Raw genomic sequence first — 14,698 nt, 5'->3', positions numbered from 1 at the left:
TTCTTCCAAGTAGTATGCAACATGAACTTGCAACGTGCATAGTAGGTAGAAATCAATAAGAGATTTCCTTGCACATATTGAATCTGATGCTATGAAAATTTAGAGACTCCACAGTCATTGTCATGGGCTCCCGGGAGAGCTCCATTCCAATTGTATGCCAGTTGTGAAGCCACCAGTGATGGGTCCATCCTGCCAATGGGACAGGATATGCCCAGTGATGGTGATGGCTGAGACAGGGTTGTGTTTGCCATTGTTGTTTCAGATGCTTACGTCAACGCTGGATTCAATTCTTTAAGCTTTGTAGTGGTTTGATTTAACTGAGGCATTTGCTATGACATTTAGGGACAATTGAGTGAACCACACTGCTGTGAGGGTGAAGGTTTATACAGGGCAGACCTGGTATGCATGGCAGATTTCCTTCCCTAAATAACAAGTGAACAAGATGGGTTTTTACAATGATACTCAATGGCTACATTGTCACCGTTAGACTAGCTTTTCAATAATAAATTCCAGATTTTATACAACGCAAGTTTTATCATCTGCCACAGTGGGGTTTGAACCCATATCTCCAGAGAATTAGACAGATGGTATGGATTATTAGCCCAGTGATATTACCAGCAAGCCAACTCCTCTCTACATACAGTATCTTTTGTTTATGTCTACCCACTACAATAGTCCCAACACAGATTTGTAAAATTAATCAGTTATCTCAAGGCTGTGATTACTATCTCAATGAAAGATCCTACTTCAGACAGCACACAGCAAAGAAAAGTTATGCAGTAACATAAGTCTTCACTGTGACTAAACTGATTATATATTGCATCAGACATTACAGGTATATAAATAACGTTTTCTGGAAGTAGTATGTTTGCAGATGACACCAAAATTGAAAGTGTAGTGGACAGCAAAGAAGGTTACCTCAGTACAATAGGATCCTGATCAGATGTGCCAATGGGCCGAGGAATGGCAAATTGAATTTAATTTAGTTAAATGCGAGGTGCTGCATTTTGGACAGGAAAATCAGAGCAGGACTTATACACTTAATGGTAAGGTCCTGGGGAGTATTGGTGAACAGAGACCTTGAAGTGCAAGTTCACAGTTCCTTTCAAGTGGAGTCACAGGTAAATAGGATAGTGAAGGCAGCGGTTGGTTTGTTTGCCTCTATTGGTTGCTGCATGGAGTACAGAAGTTGGGAAGTCATGTTGCAGCTGTACAGGACATTGGTTAGGCCACTTTTGGAATACTACGTGCAATTCTGGTCCTCCTGCCTTTGGAAGGGTGTTGTGAATCTTGAAATGGCTTGAAGAAGATTTACCAGGATGCTGCCAGATTTGGAGGGTTTGAGCTATAGGGAGAATCCGAACAGGCTGGGGCAGTTTTCCCCAGAGCATTGGATAATGAGGGGTGACCTTATAGAAGTTTATAAAATCATGAGGGGCATGGATAGGGTTACTAACCAAAGTCTTTTTCCCAGGATGGGCGAGTCCAAAACTAGAGGGCATTGGTTTAAGGCGAGAGCAGAAAGACTAAAAAGGGACTTAAGGGGCAACTTTTTCACGCAGTGGGTGGTGCATGCATGGAACGAGCTGCCAGAGGAAGTGGTGGAGGCTGGTACAATAAAAGGCGTCTGGATGCGTACACAAATAGAAATAATTTATAGGCATATGGGCCAAATGACAGGAGATGGGACTGGATTAATTTAGGAATATCTGGTTGGCATGGACAAGTTGGGTCGAAGGATCTGTTTCCATGCTGTACAACTCTGATTCTACAAGTGGCAGGGCAGCATTAAGCATACCTGAAGCATGATGCAAGTGAAATCTTCCAGTAGCATCTGCAAAGACAAGATTTAGATCATGCTATTCAGTGTACCGTTAGTCACGTTTGAATAAAAACAAACTTGCATTAACCTCATACAAAAGCAAAATGCTGCAGATGCTGGAAATTTGAAATAAAAACACAAAATGATAGAAGTACACTGCAGGTCCACCATTATCTGTGGAAACAGAAACAGGGTTATTGTTGCAGTTCAGGTCACAAATGCAGAATGGTCACAATACACTCAGTATTGTCAGACAGTTCAGTCGGCCTGCATATCACAATTGACTGAAGCCAGTCTTTCATAACTCAAAGCTGTATAAATACTGATAACAATTGAGACTGCAGCCTTGGATATGAATTCATATAATGATCATAGTTCAGATGTTACCACTCTTGCCTCCTAAACAAAAGGTTGTGGATTTAATACCAATTCCTGATAATTGAGCACAAACACTGAGGTTGATGTTTCAGTGCAGAAGTGAGGAATTGCTGCATGGTTAGAAGTGCCATTTTTTGAGTAAGTTGTTAATCAGACATCATCTGCCAGTTGCATCTGTAAAATCACATTGCACTATCTTTCTTAAGAAGAGGTGGGAGTTCTTCCTTTGACCGTCTGGCAAAAATTTATTCTTCAATAAAAATCACAAGCAAACAGAGCATCCGGTCATTACCATTTTGCAGATGGCCATAGCTTGCTGTGTGTAAATCAGTTATCTAGCTTCCTACATTATAATTACTCCATTTCAAATGTACGTCACTCACTGTAAAGTGCATGGAACAACCTGAGGTTATGAATGATACTACATATAAGCATTTCTTTTCCTTTTCACATAACTAACATAACCAGTGATAAAATTTCAACTGAAACAGTGTACAATTATCAGTAAACTTATTTTCCTTGTACAGCACCACGTGTCAAAAACAAGACCAAGATGGTCACTAAAATTAAAAATTACAACAATCTTATACTTTGCACCTTTTGAATTTTGGATTAAAACCTGCTTGACAGCTTCCATTAAACCCACTTTACAATTTTAGCTATGTTTACAAACAATTATGAAGATACAGTATGCAGTCATTTGTATAGTCATTTCACTTTTCATTTCCAATTCAATGAGCCTTCCCACCAAGCTATTTTAAATAGTCTCTCTGAAAGTTATATGTTTCATAGACTGAGTTGCATGCATCTTATTACCTGCCATTTGTAAGTCATTCTTTGGCACTGGGATGATTACAAATAACTTCAGTAACTCAAAGTATTAAAACAAAACAACTGCAATCTAATCTGAAAATTTAACTGCAGCAAGATAGTGGGCATTTCCTTCTCAATCTCCAACCTGCGACAGACTTAGACCCAATTTGCAAGATATGAAGATTCCATTTCTGGCAACTGTGTAAAGAATAATCTTTCATTTTAAACAGAGTAAATCAACTTTGTAAGGTTAATACAGTGAAACATGTCACAGAGTTTCACAAAATAACGTAAGGACTATAAAGGATACATGAAGATGCAAAGATAAGTATTGATGGAGCACTCTAAAATCAATACACTGGAGTACAGGCAGCAAGTTGAGTCTGCTGACACTGGGTTTATAAGGAATAGGATGCAAACAGACAGTTCTGCACAAGTTACGAGTTTGTGTAGACCTCTTGTAAAAAAAAAAATTGGATAACTTCAGATGGCAAAGGTGCAAACAAAGATTCCATCAGCGACGCTGTGGATGATGCAGGAAATCCATCATGGATAGTACTCGACAGTTTCAGTAATGTTCTTGATGTGCATGATTAAGAGTGATGACGAAGAGTTGTACAGACTCAATGAAATGGAATGTGTGATCATTCTAAAGAGGAGTTGCTCTGGTGTCCTTGCCAATATTTACTTTTTAATTATCACAAAAACATATTTGATCATTGCTGCTTGTAGGAGTTGTTCATGTGCAAAATGACCTCCACATTTCCAAAGTTATGGTAATTATACTTCAAAAGCACTCAACTGGCAGCAAAGCAGTTTGAGACATCTACAGTGAAAGACACCGTAAAAAGTAATTTTTTGAATATTAATACCATTCATCGTTACACTTAAAAGTACAAAACATTACTAATATAACTGATAAAAGGGATATAGTACAGTACTTGGATTTTCAGAAGACTTTTGATACGGCTCCCCATTAGAGACTGGTTACCAAAAATAATACATATAAAATAGGTAGTAATGTACATGACTTAAGGATTAGCTTACAGGCAGTAAATAGCAAACAGAAATTTACAGGTCATTAGCCTGTGAGATAAGTGGATTACTGTGATTACTTGGGTGCAGTTGCTCAAATTGTGTATCAATGATGTGGATGTAGGAAGGAAGTGTTAATATTCCCTATTCATGAATGACCCAAGGAAGCTGCGAGGAAGATGCTAAGTAACTGAAGAAGATTTGGTCAGACTTGGTCAGTGGAATGACTATCCTCAAATACTCTACGCTTAAATGGTTGTTAGTCCTGTGTCTAAGAATTGATTTAAATATTTTTCCCACTATCAAAATTAAATAGACTGGGCTATAACTTTTTGGACTATACTTCATTCCATTTTTTAAAATGCAACGGGGATTCAAAATGGCAGCAATCTGAATAGATCAGCCTTGCTAAGATCTGCATCCCAACCCAAGGAATTAATTTTTTTCATTCCCCACCTTAGTTTTTTTCAGAAAAAAAATTATTGTTAAATGGTAAAACACCATTTAAATCCTTTTCCAAGCGTGCGAGAATGACTAAGGGGAAGCAAACGGCCAAGTCTCAACACTCGAAAACAGTGGGTGGGCCTTCCCTCAGCAGTTGTGAAAGAAATGCCTGCACAACAGAACATCTTGGAGGAACTCTGAGTGATCCAACAGCTGATCTGAAGTTGAGGGAAGAGACTTATAATCAACTGGAGTCCATCTTAACCATGCTGCAAAAGCATGAGAAGGAGTTGGAAGGGCTTGGTAAGCGAGATGAAGAGGTTGAGCAGCAGACCGCAGCATCAGAGGCTGAGGAGTCCTCGGCGGGGCAGATCCATGCCCTTGAGAAAAAGGTTCAGGCCCTGACTGAGCAAAGTTGATAACCTGTAAAATAGAGGTTCAAGAAAAAATATCCAGATGATTGGCCTGCTGGAGGGAGTAGAAGTTGGGCAGCCAGCAGGGTTTTTTGAAGACTGGTTGGCTGGGGTGCCGAGGCAGACCGAGTGAAGGTTGACAGAGCTCACCGGGTTGCAATGCACAGATCCGGTCAGGGTCAGCGATCCTGCTGGGTTCGGATACGATTTCAATGCTACAGAGACAAGCAGAGAGTCATGGAAACATCTAGAAGGTTGATTGTCTGTTAAGCCTTTCATCTGTTAGAATACCATGATAGTTTCACTTCTTTCATGTGTAAATCACAAAACTTTTTTCTTTAAATAGTTGCATCCTCAGGTTAGCTGTTAACAACGGTGACCTATGATGGAATTAAGATAATGCCTTTCCAGGACTTTTCTATGGCAGTGATCCAGAAAAGTTAAAAATCACAACACCAGGTTATAGTCCAACAGGTTTAATTGGAAGCACACTAGTTTTCAGAGTGTCGCTCCTTCATCAGATGGTCGTGGAGGGCTCAATCCTAACACGCAGAATCTATAGCAACAATTTACAGTGTGATGTAACTGAAATTATACATTGAAAAATTGATTGTCTGTTAAGCCTTTCATCTGTTAGAATACCATGACAGTTTCACTTCTTTCATGTGTAAATCACAAAACTTTTTTCTTTAAAAAGTTGCATCCTCAGGTTAGCTGTTAACAACGGTGATAGCTAGACAATATGTTGAAGGTGTTAGCACCCTGTGTTCTATGCCATGATGTTTAGATTGATTCTAAACTAAAAAGTGAGATAACAGAATTTTACATGAATTCATGTAGTTTTTGAGCAAAGTACAATGAAACCCTGAAAGTACAAATTCACCCCACAAAATATATGTGTGCATGTGGGTCTTTGTCTGTCTGTGTGTGTGTCTGTCTGTCTGGGTTGGGGGCTGTGAGTGTGAGAAAGTGTATGTGTGTGTGTGTAGTGAGTGCAGAGTGTCTTAAGTCTGTGAGGGGGTGCATGTGTGAGTGTGGGAGTGTGTGTGTCTGTAAGGGTGTGTGTGGGTGTCTGTGCGCGTCAGTGTATATGTGTTTCTATGTGTATGCGTGTATAGGAGTGCCAGTGTGTGTGTGTGTGTAGGAGTATGTGTGTGTGTGTGTATAGTGCAATGGTGGTCACCTGTAATGTGACATGAACCCAAGATCCCAGTTGAGGCCCTCCCTATGGGTACCGAACTTAGCTATCAGCCTCTGCTCGGCTACTTTTCGCTGCTGCCTGTCCCAAAGTCCGCCAGCTTTCTACGAACAATGATCTGTTTGAGGTTTGGTGGTTGTTTAAAAGCAAGTAGTGGAGGTTTGGGGAAGGTCTTGGTGAGGTGCTCATCCTCATTGATAATGTGTTGCAGGTCACGAAGAACATGGCGTAGTTTTTCAGCTCCTGGGAAACACCGAACAATGAAGGGTACCCTGTCGATTGCAGCACGTGTCTGTCTCCTGAGGAGGTCATTACGGTTCCTTGCTGTGGCACGTCGGAACTGGGCATTGTACCCCGTTCTTGTGAGTGCATCCCTGAATTCATCCAGATGTCTGTCACGTCCCTCCTCATCTGAGCAGATCCGGTGTACGCGTATGGCTTGTCCATAGGGGATGGCTGTTTTAATATGTTTTGTGTGGAAGCTGGAGAAATGTAGCACTGTGAGGTTGTCTGTGGGTTTGTGATAGAGTGCGGTGCTGAGGTGTCCATCCTTGATGGAGATGCATGTGTCCAAGAATGAGACAGATAGTGGTCCAGGACATTCGACCTCAGACCCTCGGGTGACCATCCACCAAGGTGGACTTCGGGACAGGCAGCAGCGAAAAGTGGCCGAGCTGAGGCTGATAGCTAAGTTCGGTACCCATAGGGAGGGCCTCAACCGGGCCTTGGGTTCATGTCACATTACAGATTACCACCATTGCACTATACACACACACACAGATACTCCTACACACACAGGCACTCCTATACACACACACACACGGACACACAGAGACAGACGCGCACACAGACACCCACAAACTCTTACAGACACACACTCTCACATGCACCCTCTCGCAGACTTAAGACACTCTGCGCTCACTACACACACACACAACCTCAACCCAGATAGATAGACACACACAGAGAGACAAACACCCACATGCACACATATATTTAGTGGGGTGAATTTCTACTTGCAGGGTTACATTGTACTTTGCTCAAAAAATGCATGAAATCATGTAAAACTCCGTTATCTCACTTTTTAGATTAGAATCAATCTAAACCATGGCATAGAACACAGGGTGCTAACACCTTCAACACATTGTCTAGCTATCACCATTGTTAACAGCTAACCCGAGAATGCAACTTTTTAAAGAAAAAGGTTTGGTGATTTACACATGAAAGAAGTGAAACTGTCATGGTATTCTCACAGATGAAAGGCTTAACAGAAATTTCAATGTATAATTTCAGTTACATCACACTGTAAATTGTTGCTATAAATTCTGTGTGTTAGGATTGAGCCCTCCACTACCACCTGATGAAGGAGCGACGCTCCGAAAGCTAGTGTGCGTCCAATTAAACCTGTTGGACTATAACCTGGTGTTGTGTGATTTTTAACTTTGTACACCCCAGTCCAACACCGGCATCTCCAAATCCAGAAAAGGAAATTGTTTGAGGAGGTTAAGAGAAGGTTGAAGGACCTCGGATTCAATATTCAATGTGATACCCAGAGGTGCTTCGTACTACTTACAAGGAGACTGTGCAGTTGTTCCATTCTTTGGAGTAAGCCAAAAACTTCCTGGACACTTTAAAATAACATTGATGTATTTATTGACATGGACAACAGTGTCTGGGTTTTTTTTTGTTTTGCTTTTATTTCTTGTACTTTCACTCTTTTCCCAAAGAAGCTGTTGTTGGTGGGTTTTGTTTCTCTCTGAGCTGGAGTGGTATTGATATTTTGTGGGGAGAGCAGCGTGCTCACTGTTTTTGTTATACCTTTGTGTTTACAATGCCCTTTATTTGGTTTCTTTCATTGCTTGGGTTTGGGGTGCTGCTCAAGCTGAAAGGTGGGAATGGTGGCATGTGTGGGAAATGTAAGCGTCCTCTGTGGCCAGGGTGTAGAGTCCCCTGTTAAGTGCCTTTTGTGTTTTATAGTTGGATTTTTTTGTGCTTTTTTGTAAATAGGCTCTACGAGTCTCCTTTTAAGTATGCTCAGTGTGTTGTAAGACGAATCCTTCCTCTCTGCAGGTCAAAGGTGGTTGTAAAGGATCATGGTTAGCAGCATTCTTAAATGGTGCACCTGGAATATTGGAGGGATTCATTCGCCAGTTAAAAGAAAAAGGTGTTGTCGAGCCTTAGAAAGGAGAGGGTGGCTGTTGCCCCGTTACAGGAGACTCATCTCAATGATAAGGAACACTTGAAGTTACAGCAGGTGGGTTTCGTTGGGTGTTTTTCTCATCTTTTAGTACCAAGCGCAGAGAAGTTGCAATACTTGTCTGGAAGGGTCTCCCATTTAATTTAGTAGATTGTGTTAGAAGATAAGTTTGTTATTCTTAAGGCCCTTTCCAGGCGAGGAATATGGCGTTTTGAATGTCTACTGCCCTCTGGCCCACCTTCTTAAATTTCTGACTGATACACTAAGCTGATGGCCTTGGCGTCATGGCATATTATTATTGGTGGGTGGGTGGGGGACTTTATTTGCCTTATGGATCCTGTGCTGGGTGGAGATCCCAAAGGCCCCCCCAAAGCTTTCTTCACAATCATAGCAATTGGGTGATGTGTGTGTGGAACTGGGGTTGGTAGACATTTGGAGGCACTTACACCCTATGGGCAGAGATTTTACATTCTTTTCCAATCCTCATAAATGCCACACAAGGTTTGCTTATTTCATAACTCCCATGGCTTTTTTAGATTTGGTGGTATCCTGTTTGATTAGGAATATTGCCATTTCTGATCATGCAGCAGTGTATTTAATGGTTAAGATTAAGGGTGTTACAATGGGCTCAAGGTACTGGCAAGTGGATCCTTCATCCTCAAGGACAGCAAGTTTGTAGAATACTTCTCTAGGGAATTTGAAGTTTTTTTGATCACCAACTCAGATACAGCTAGTAATCTGTCCATTCTTTGGGAGACCACTATGGCCTATGCTAGAGGGATAATTATCTCATACTCTGCCAGCCAGAACCGACAGAATGGAGAACAGCAACATCTGCTTGAGGCATTACTGAAGGCAACTGAGACGGCATATAACAGTAGACCATCAGCGACTAAGCTCCAGCGGATCACAGCCCTTTGATCCACCTTAAACTCCATGCTAACGCATACAGCAAGGAAGGAACTTGCCTTTGCAAAGCAGAGATGTTTGAGGATGGTGACAGGCTAGGTAAATACTTGGCATATTTGGTCAGGGAGAATGCTTTCCAGTCTATTGTTTCTATTAGGGGAGGGAATGGGACTCTTACTTACGATGCTAAAAAGATCAATGAGGTGTTTTGGAGGTTTTACTTTGAACTTTACCAGTCTGAATGCTGTGAGGACAGATGGGATAAGTGGGAGTCTTTTTTCATGAATTTGGATCTTCTAGGTGTGTCTGCTGAACAAGTGTCACTCCTTAGTGCTTAGTTAACAGCCCAAGAGATACAGGAGGTGGTGTGGCAACTTCAATGTGGAAAGGCGCCCGGTCCTGATGGCTTGCCCAGTGAGTTTTATAAAAAAATTGTAAACATAGCATCAGGAGCAATGCTACATACGTACCTCTATTCACACAGTCGGGATTGCCTCCCACCATCCTTGAGAGAGGTTAATATCTCTCTTAGCCTCAAGAAAGGCAAGACCCCGGAAGACTGTGCTCCTTACAGTCCCATCTCGCTTTTAAACTCTGATTTTAAAATTTTATTGAAGACTCTGGCATTGAGGTTGGAAAGGGTGTTGCCCTTTATTGTTAAGGAGGATCAGACGATCTTTATGAATGGGGTCGCAGATCTTCTAATAGTGTTATGAGACTGCTTAACATGATTGAAGTGTGCCAGCAACTGTCAGTTCAATGGTTGGTGGTTTCTTTGGACACGGAGAAGGCATTTGACCAGGTGGAATTGCCATACCTTTTTTATACCCGAGAGCAGTTTGGCCTGGGTGAAGTGTTTACTAGATGGGTAAGGGTCCTTTACACTGATCCTCTGGTAGCAATTCTCACTAATGGTATATGGTCTGATCATTTTAACACTGGTAGGGGCAGTCGGCAAGGCTGTCCCTTCTCACCTTTGCTCTTCATTTTGATGATTGAGCCTCTGGCAGAGCTATTCGTGGGTACTCTAATATAGCTGCCCCAAAGGTAGGGTCAAAGGTGCATAAGATCACATTACATGCGGATGATGTTCTCATTTTTCTTTTGAATACAGCAGTTTCAGTGCCCCAGTTGATAGAATGTATTAATTCATTTGGCTTTTTCTCAGATTACAAGATAAATTTTTCAAAATTGGAGGCTAAGCCTATGCGATGTCTTGGGGAATACTGGACGTGAAGGTGGGTTCCCCTTTAAGTGGGTACAGGGAAGCTTTCTTCATTTGGGTCTCTTGGTTAACCCTAGTTTTGATCAGTTATTCAAGGCTAATTTTGTTCATTTGTTTGACAAGATTAAAGAAGACTTCAAAGATGAGGGCCCTTCCAATATCACGGCTAGGTTGAGTTGCTCTTATTAAAATGGATGTTCTTCCTCACTTATTTTACCCTCTGCGGATGCTGCCCTTGCTTTTTCTGAGACAAACATTTCAGAAATTAAATGGTTAGTTTAGTTCTTTTATTTGGCGCCACAAGCAGCCTCTTATCAAGCTTACAAAATTGCAAATGCCCCACGGGTTAGGAGGAGTGGGTCTCCCGGACGTCAGAAGATAACAGTTGAGCTCTCTTTTATGTTTTCAGTGTGATTGGGCCTGTGAGGACTTGGCGTCGATATGGTTGAACATTGAGGCCTCTGAGGCAAAGCGTCCTCTTGTTAACCTGTTATTTCTGGACAAAGTGAGGATAGTCGCAGAACACTGCCGCAATCAAATAGTTATTAACACTGTCAATGTATGGAGGACAATGAGACAAATGTAATGTGTCTAAAACATCTTTCCATACTCCCATAGTTGGTATGCCAGGTTTCCAGCCAGGGACGATGGATCCTGGGTTGAAGTCCTAAGTGGATAGGGGAGCCTCTTGTTTGGATGACCCGTTTGAAGATGAAACGTTAATGTAATTTGATCAAGTAACTCGTAAGTATAGATTATCAAGCAAGGACCTCTTGTGTTCTTTTTCAGATCAGAGATTTTATCTAAAAAGAGACTGTGCTTCTAAGTGTTATAGATCTGATATGGAAAACAGAGTGCTTCAGGTGAAGAGCAATCTTTCAGTGAGTACTCTATATCATTTGTTGCGGAAGAGGTTCCTCAGGTGATATCGAGCAATTACGAGAGTTTGTGTGGAGATCACTCCGAAAACTTGGGAGGACATTTGTGAAAATGCAATGAAGATTTCAATATGTTATAGAACCGATACTATACAGTTAAAGATTCTTCAGTGGGCTCCTCTGGCCCCAGACCGTCTTGCAAAATTTAAACAGTGTGCATCTTCAATGTGTCCCAAATGTAAAATAAATACAGGTACTCTCATTCATTGTTTGTGGTCCTGCCACAGGCTCTGTACATATTGGTGCGCTGTGGCAGGAGTAATAGAGAGGGTCTTAGGGACTGAAGTCAAGGTGGACCTGTTTTCTCCTCTTCTGGGTTTGTCAAATTTATCTCCCTTAGACGTACATGGAAGAAAACTTTTTAGCATCCTCACATTTTGTGCAAGGAAGAACATTCTGATTTGCTGGGTGTCTGAGAACTTCTCAGGTCTGTCAGTGTGGCATAAGTTAATTACAGAACACATTCCTTTGGACTTTCTTGCACCAGAAAACAGACAATTTTAAAAGATATGGCAGCCCATTCTGAATTATTTGGAAGCAGATCTGCCAGCCATTTTAGTTCAGGTTTTTGTCTCACCATGATAATTTAGTTTAATAAGCCTAATGTGGAGAGGAAGAATTTCAAACAAATGTGGATTTAATGATCGATGCTCTCGAAGGCATTATTTACTTATTTATTGATGCATAATGAGTGTAGTTGTGAGTTCTTTTGTACAGTAGTATAGTAGTTACTTTATTGTTTATTATTGTTTTTGTTGTTATAATGTTACATTTTCATATTTTTGTAATTTTATAATTTTGTAAAGAAAATATTTTTAATAAAAATATTTTTTAAAAATGCAACATTATTAGCCCTCCAATCCTCCAGCACTTTTGAATGAGTGAAGATAGGAAAATGGTCAGAGCATCTGCTATTCCTGTCTAGTTTCTTCCAACAGTTGGGGGTGCAGTTCATCTAGCTCCAGTAATCCATCACTTTGAAGGATACTATTCCCTTATATATCTCCTCATTCCCACATTTGTCACAAAATATTTCACACACCTCCTTAAATACAATGTCTGCATTAACCCTTTCTTTTGTAAGTTTTCATTAAGAGCCATATCTATATTATTACATCTACATACCTTTTGAGACTTCTATGAACTTACACTTTCTTTAGTTGTTCTGTTACTCTTAAAGTATTCATAAAACATCTTCGCATTTGTCTTGATTTTACTTACCAATATTCTTTCAAGAATTGCAATTGCTTTCTGTTTTTTTTTCCATTTCAACCAACACTTTCTGACTCTTCTTTGGAACAAAATACAGTCATATGGATTTGAAACATTAATTCTCATTTCCCTTTTAACATATGTTATCGGAACTGCTGGGTTTCTCCAGCACTTCCTGTTATTTTAGAACAGGAATTTAAGTTCTATCTTAGCTTGAGCACAGTTCTTACTGTTGACATAGTAATGGAAAACAGCAACTAAATTATGATCATTACCACCAAAATGCTGCTTCTTCCACCTGCCCTGCTTCTTTTTAAAATTAAGTCGAGAAGCACATCCTCTTTGGTTGGACTTGCTACATACCAGCTCAAAGGTTCGCCTGAATGTACTTCAAGAATTTTTTACTCTCATTCCTTTTACATTAAAACTATCCAAGTTAATATTATGGTAATTTAAAATTCTTTACCATTGCTGCTTTTTTCTTTTTACACCCAAGAGAGCTACCTATATATTTCCCTTCTAATTGCCTCCGACCGCTTAGGGATCTATTGTGACAGCTCCTTTTTTATTCCTTGGTTCAATCCATTTCACCTCATTTGAAGTTCTCTCTAACATATCAGTGCTCAAACTAAATGTCAGTTCTTCAACTAAATGTCAGTACCCACTCCTTTTCAATCCCCTACTCTATCATATCTGAAAAGCATGAAGTCATAGCGAGTTTTGAGAAGATTTGTAGCTCAGCGAGCAAACCTACATCCAGAACCCTGAAGTCAGGTACGTTGCACTCCCATTCATGTCTCTGTTTAAGTCATGCTTCTGTGATAATTAAGATATCATACTGCCATGTTACGATCTGTGCTCAGCTCTCCTGCGTTATTTATTAAACTCATCAAATCATATACCCTCAAGTACTGCCAAATCTTGTCTTTTTAACCTTCATATCCAATGCCATACAGATTCAATTACTAAGTTTCTACCTTCCATTTCCAATTCTGTTCCATCAAAACTTACTTTCATGAGACCAGTGAGCCTGATGTCAGTGGTGGGCAAGTTGTTGGAGGGAATCCTGAGGGACAGGATGTACATGTATTTGGAAAGGTAAGGACTGATTAGGGATAGTCAACATGGCTTTGTGCGTGGGAAATCATGTCTCACAAACTTGATTGAGACTTTTGAGGAAGTAACAAAGAGGATTGATGACGGCAGAGCTGTAGATGTGATCTATATGGAATTCAGTAAGGCGTTCGACTAGGTTCCCCATGGGAGACTGGTGAGCAAGGTTAGACCTCACTGAATACAGGGAGAACTAGCCATTTGTATACTGCATGCAATTCTGGTCTCCTATCGGAAAGATGTTGTGAAACTTGAAAGGGTTCAGAAAAGATTTACAGGGATGTTGCCAGGGTTGGAGGATTTGAGCTATAGGGTGAGGCTGAACAGGCTGGGACTGTTTTCCCTGGAGCATCGGAGGCTGAGGGGTGACCTTATAGAGGTTTACAAAATTATGATGGGCATGGATAGGATAAATAGACAAAGTCTTTTCCCTGGGGTCAGGGAGTCCAGAACTAGAGGGCATAGGTTTAGGGTGAGAGAGGAAAGATATAAAACAGACCTCAGGGGCAACTTTTTCACGCAGAGGGTGGTATGTGTATGGAATGAGCTGCCAGAGGAAGTGGTGGAGGCTGGGTCAATTGTAACATTTAAGAGGCATTTGGATGGGTATCTGAATAGGAAGGGTTTGGAGGGTTATGGGCCGGGTGTAGGTAGGTGGGACTAGATTGGGTTGGGATATCTGGTCGGCATGGACAGGTTGGACCGAAGGGTCTGTTTCCATGCTGTAAATCTCTATGACTTGCTGAGCTTTTCCAACAATTTCTGTTTCTGTCTCTGATTTCCAGCATCTGCAATTCTAAGTGGGAATTCAGTGATGGTAACACCACTGAATGTCAATGGAGAATGGTTAGATTCTCTCTTGTTGAAGATGGTTATCGCTTGGCATTTGTGTGACAGACGTGTTAATTGACACTTGTCAGCCCCAACCTGGAAAACATCCTGCAAATGATTTGGTTCAGTGGGCTGAAAAGTGGCAAATCCTGAGCAGTGCAACATAATGC

The 14,698-nt window shown here is 41.0% G+C and overlaps 1 protein-coding gene across 2 annotated transcripts in view; it reads right to left on the bottom strand.

Moving 5' to 3' along the window:
• The window catches only part of LOC122542503 (frizzled-3), a 107,832-nt gene that overhangs the window by 91,285 nt on the left and 1,849 nt on the right, over positions 1-14,698 (bottom strand). Inside the window, exon 2 of one of the 2 annotated variants that reach the window (XM_043680304.2) lies at positions 1,799-1,834. The exons of the other annotated variant lie outside the window; for it this stretch is intronic. The gene's annotated coding sequence lies outside the window, so the exon portion shown is untranslated. The remainder of the gene's footprint in view (positions 1-1,798; positions 1,835-14,698) is intronic. 2 annotated transcript variants of the gene reach the window in all.

Source organism: Chiloscyllium plagiosum, unplaced genomic scaffold (assembly GCF_037043375.1).
Source record: "Chiloscyllium plagiosum isolate Xiang-an unplaced genomic scaffold, Cpla_swu_hap1 HiC_scaffold_3, whole genome shotgun sequence".
Lineage (NCBI taxonomy): Eukaryota > Metazoa > Chordata > Chondrichthyes > Orectolobiformes > Hemiscylliidae > Chiloscyllium > Chiloscyllium plagiosum.
Note: the sequence above shows the minus strand (reverse complement) of the source record. Positions and strands in the feature narration are given on the sequence as shown.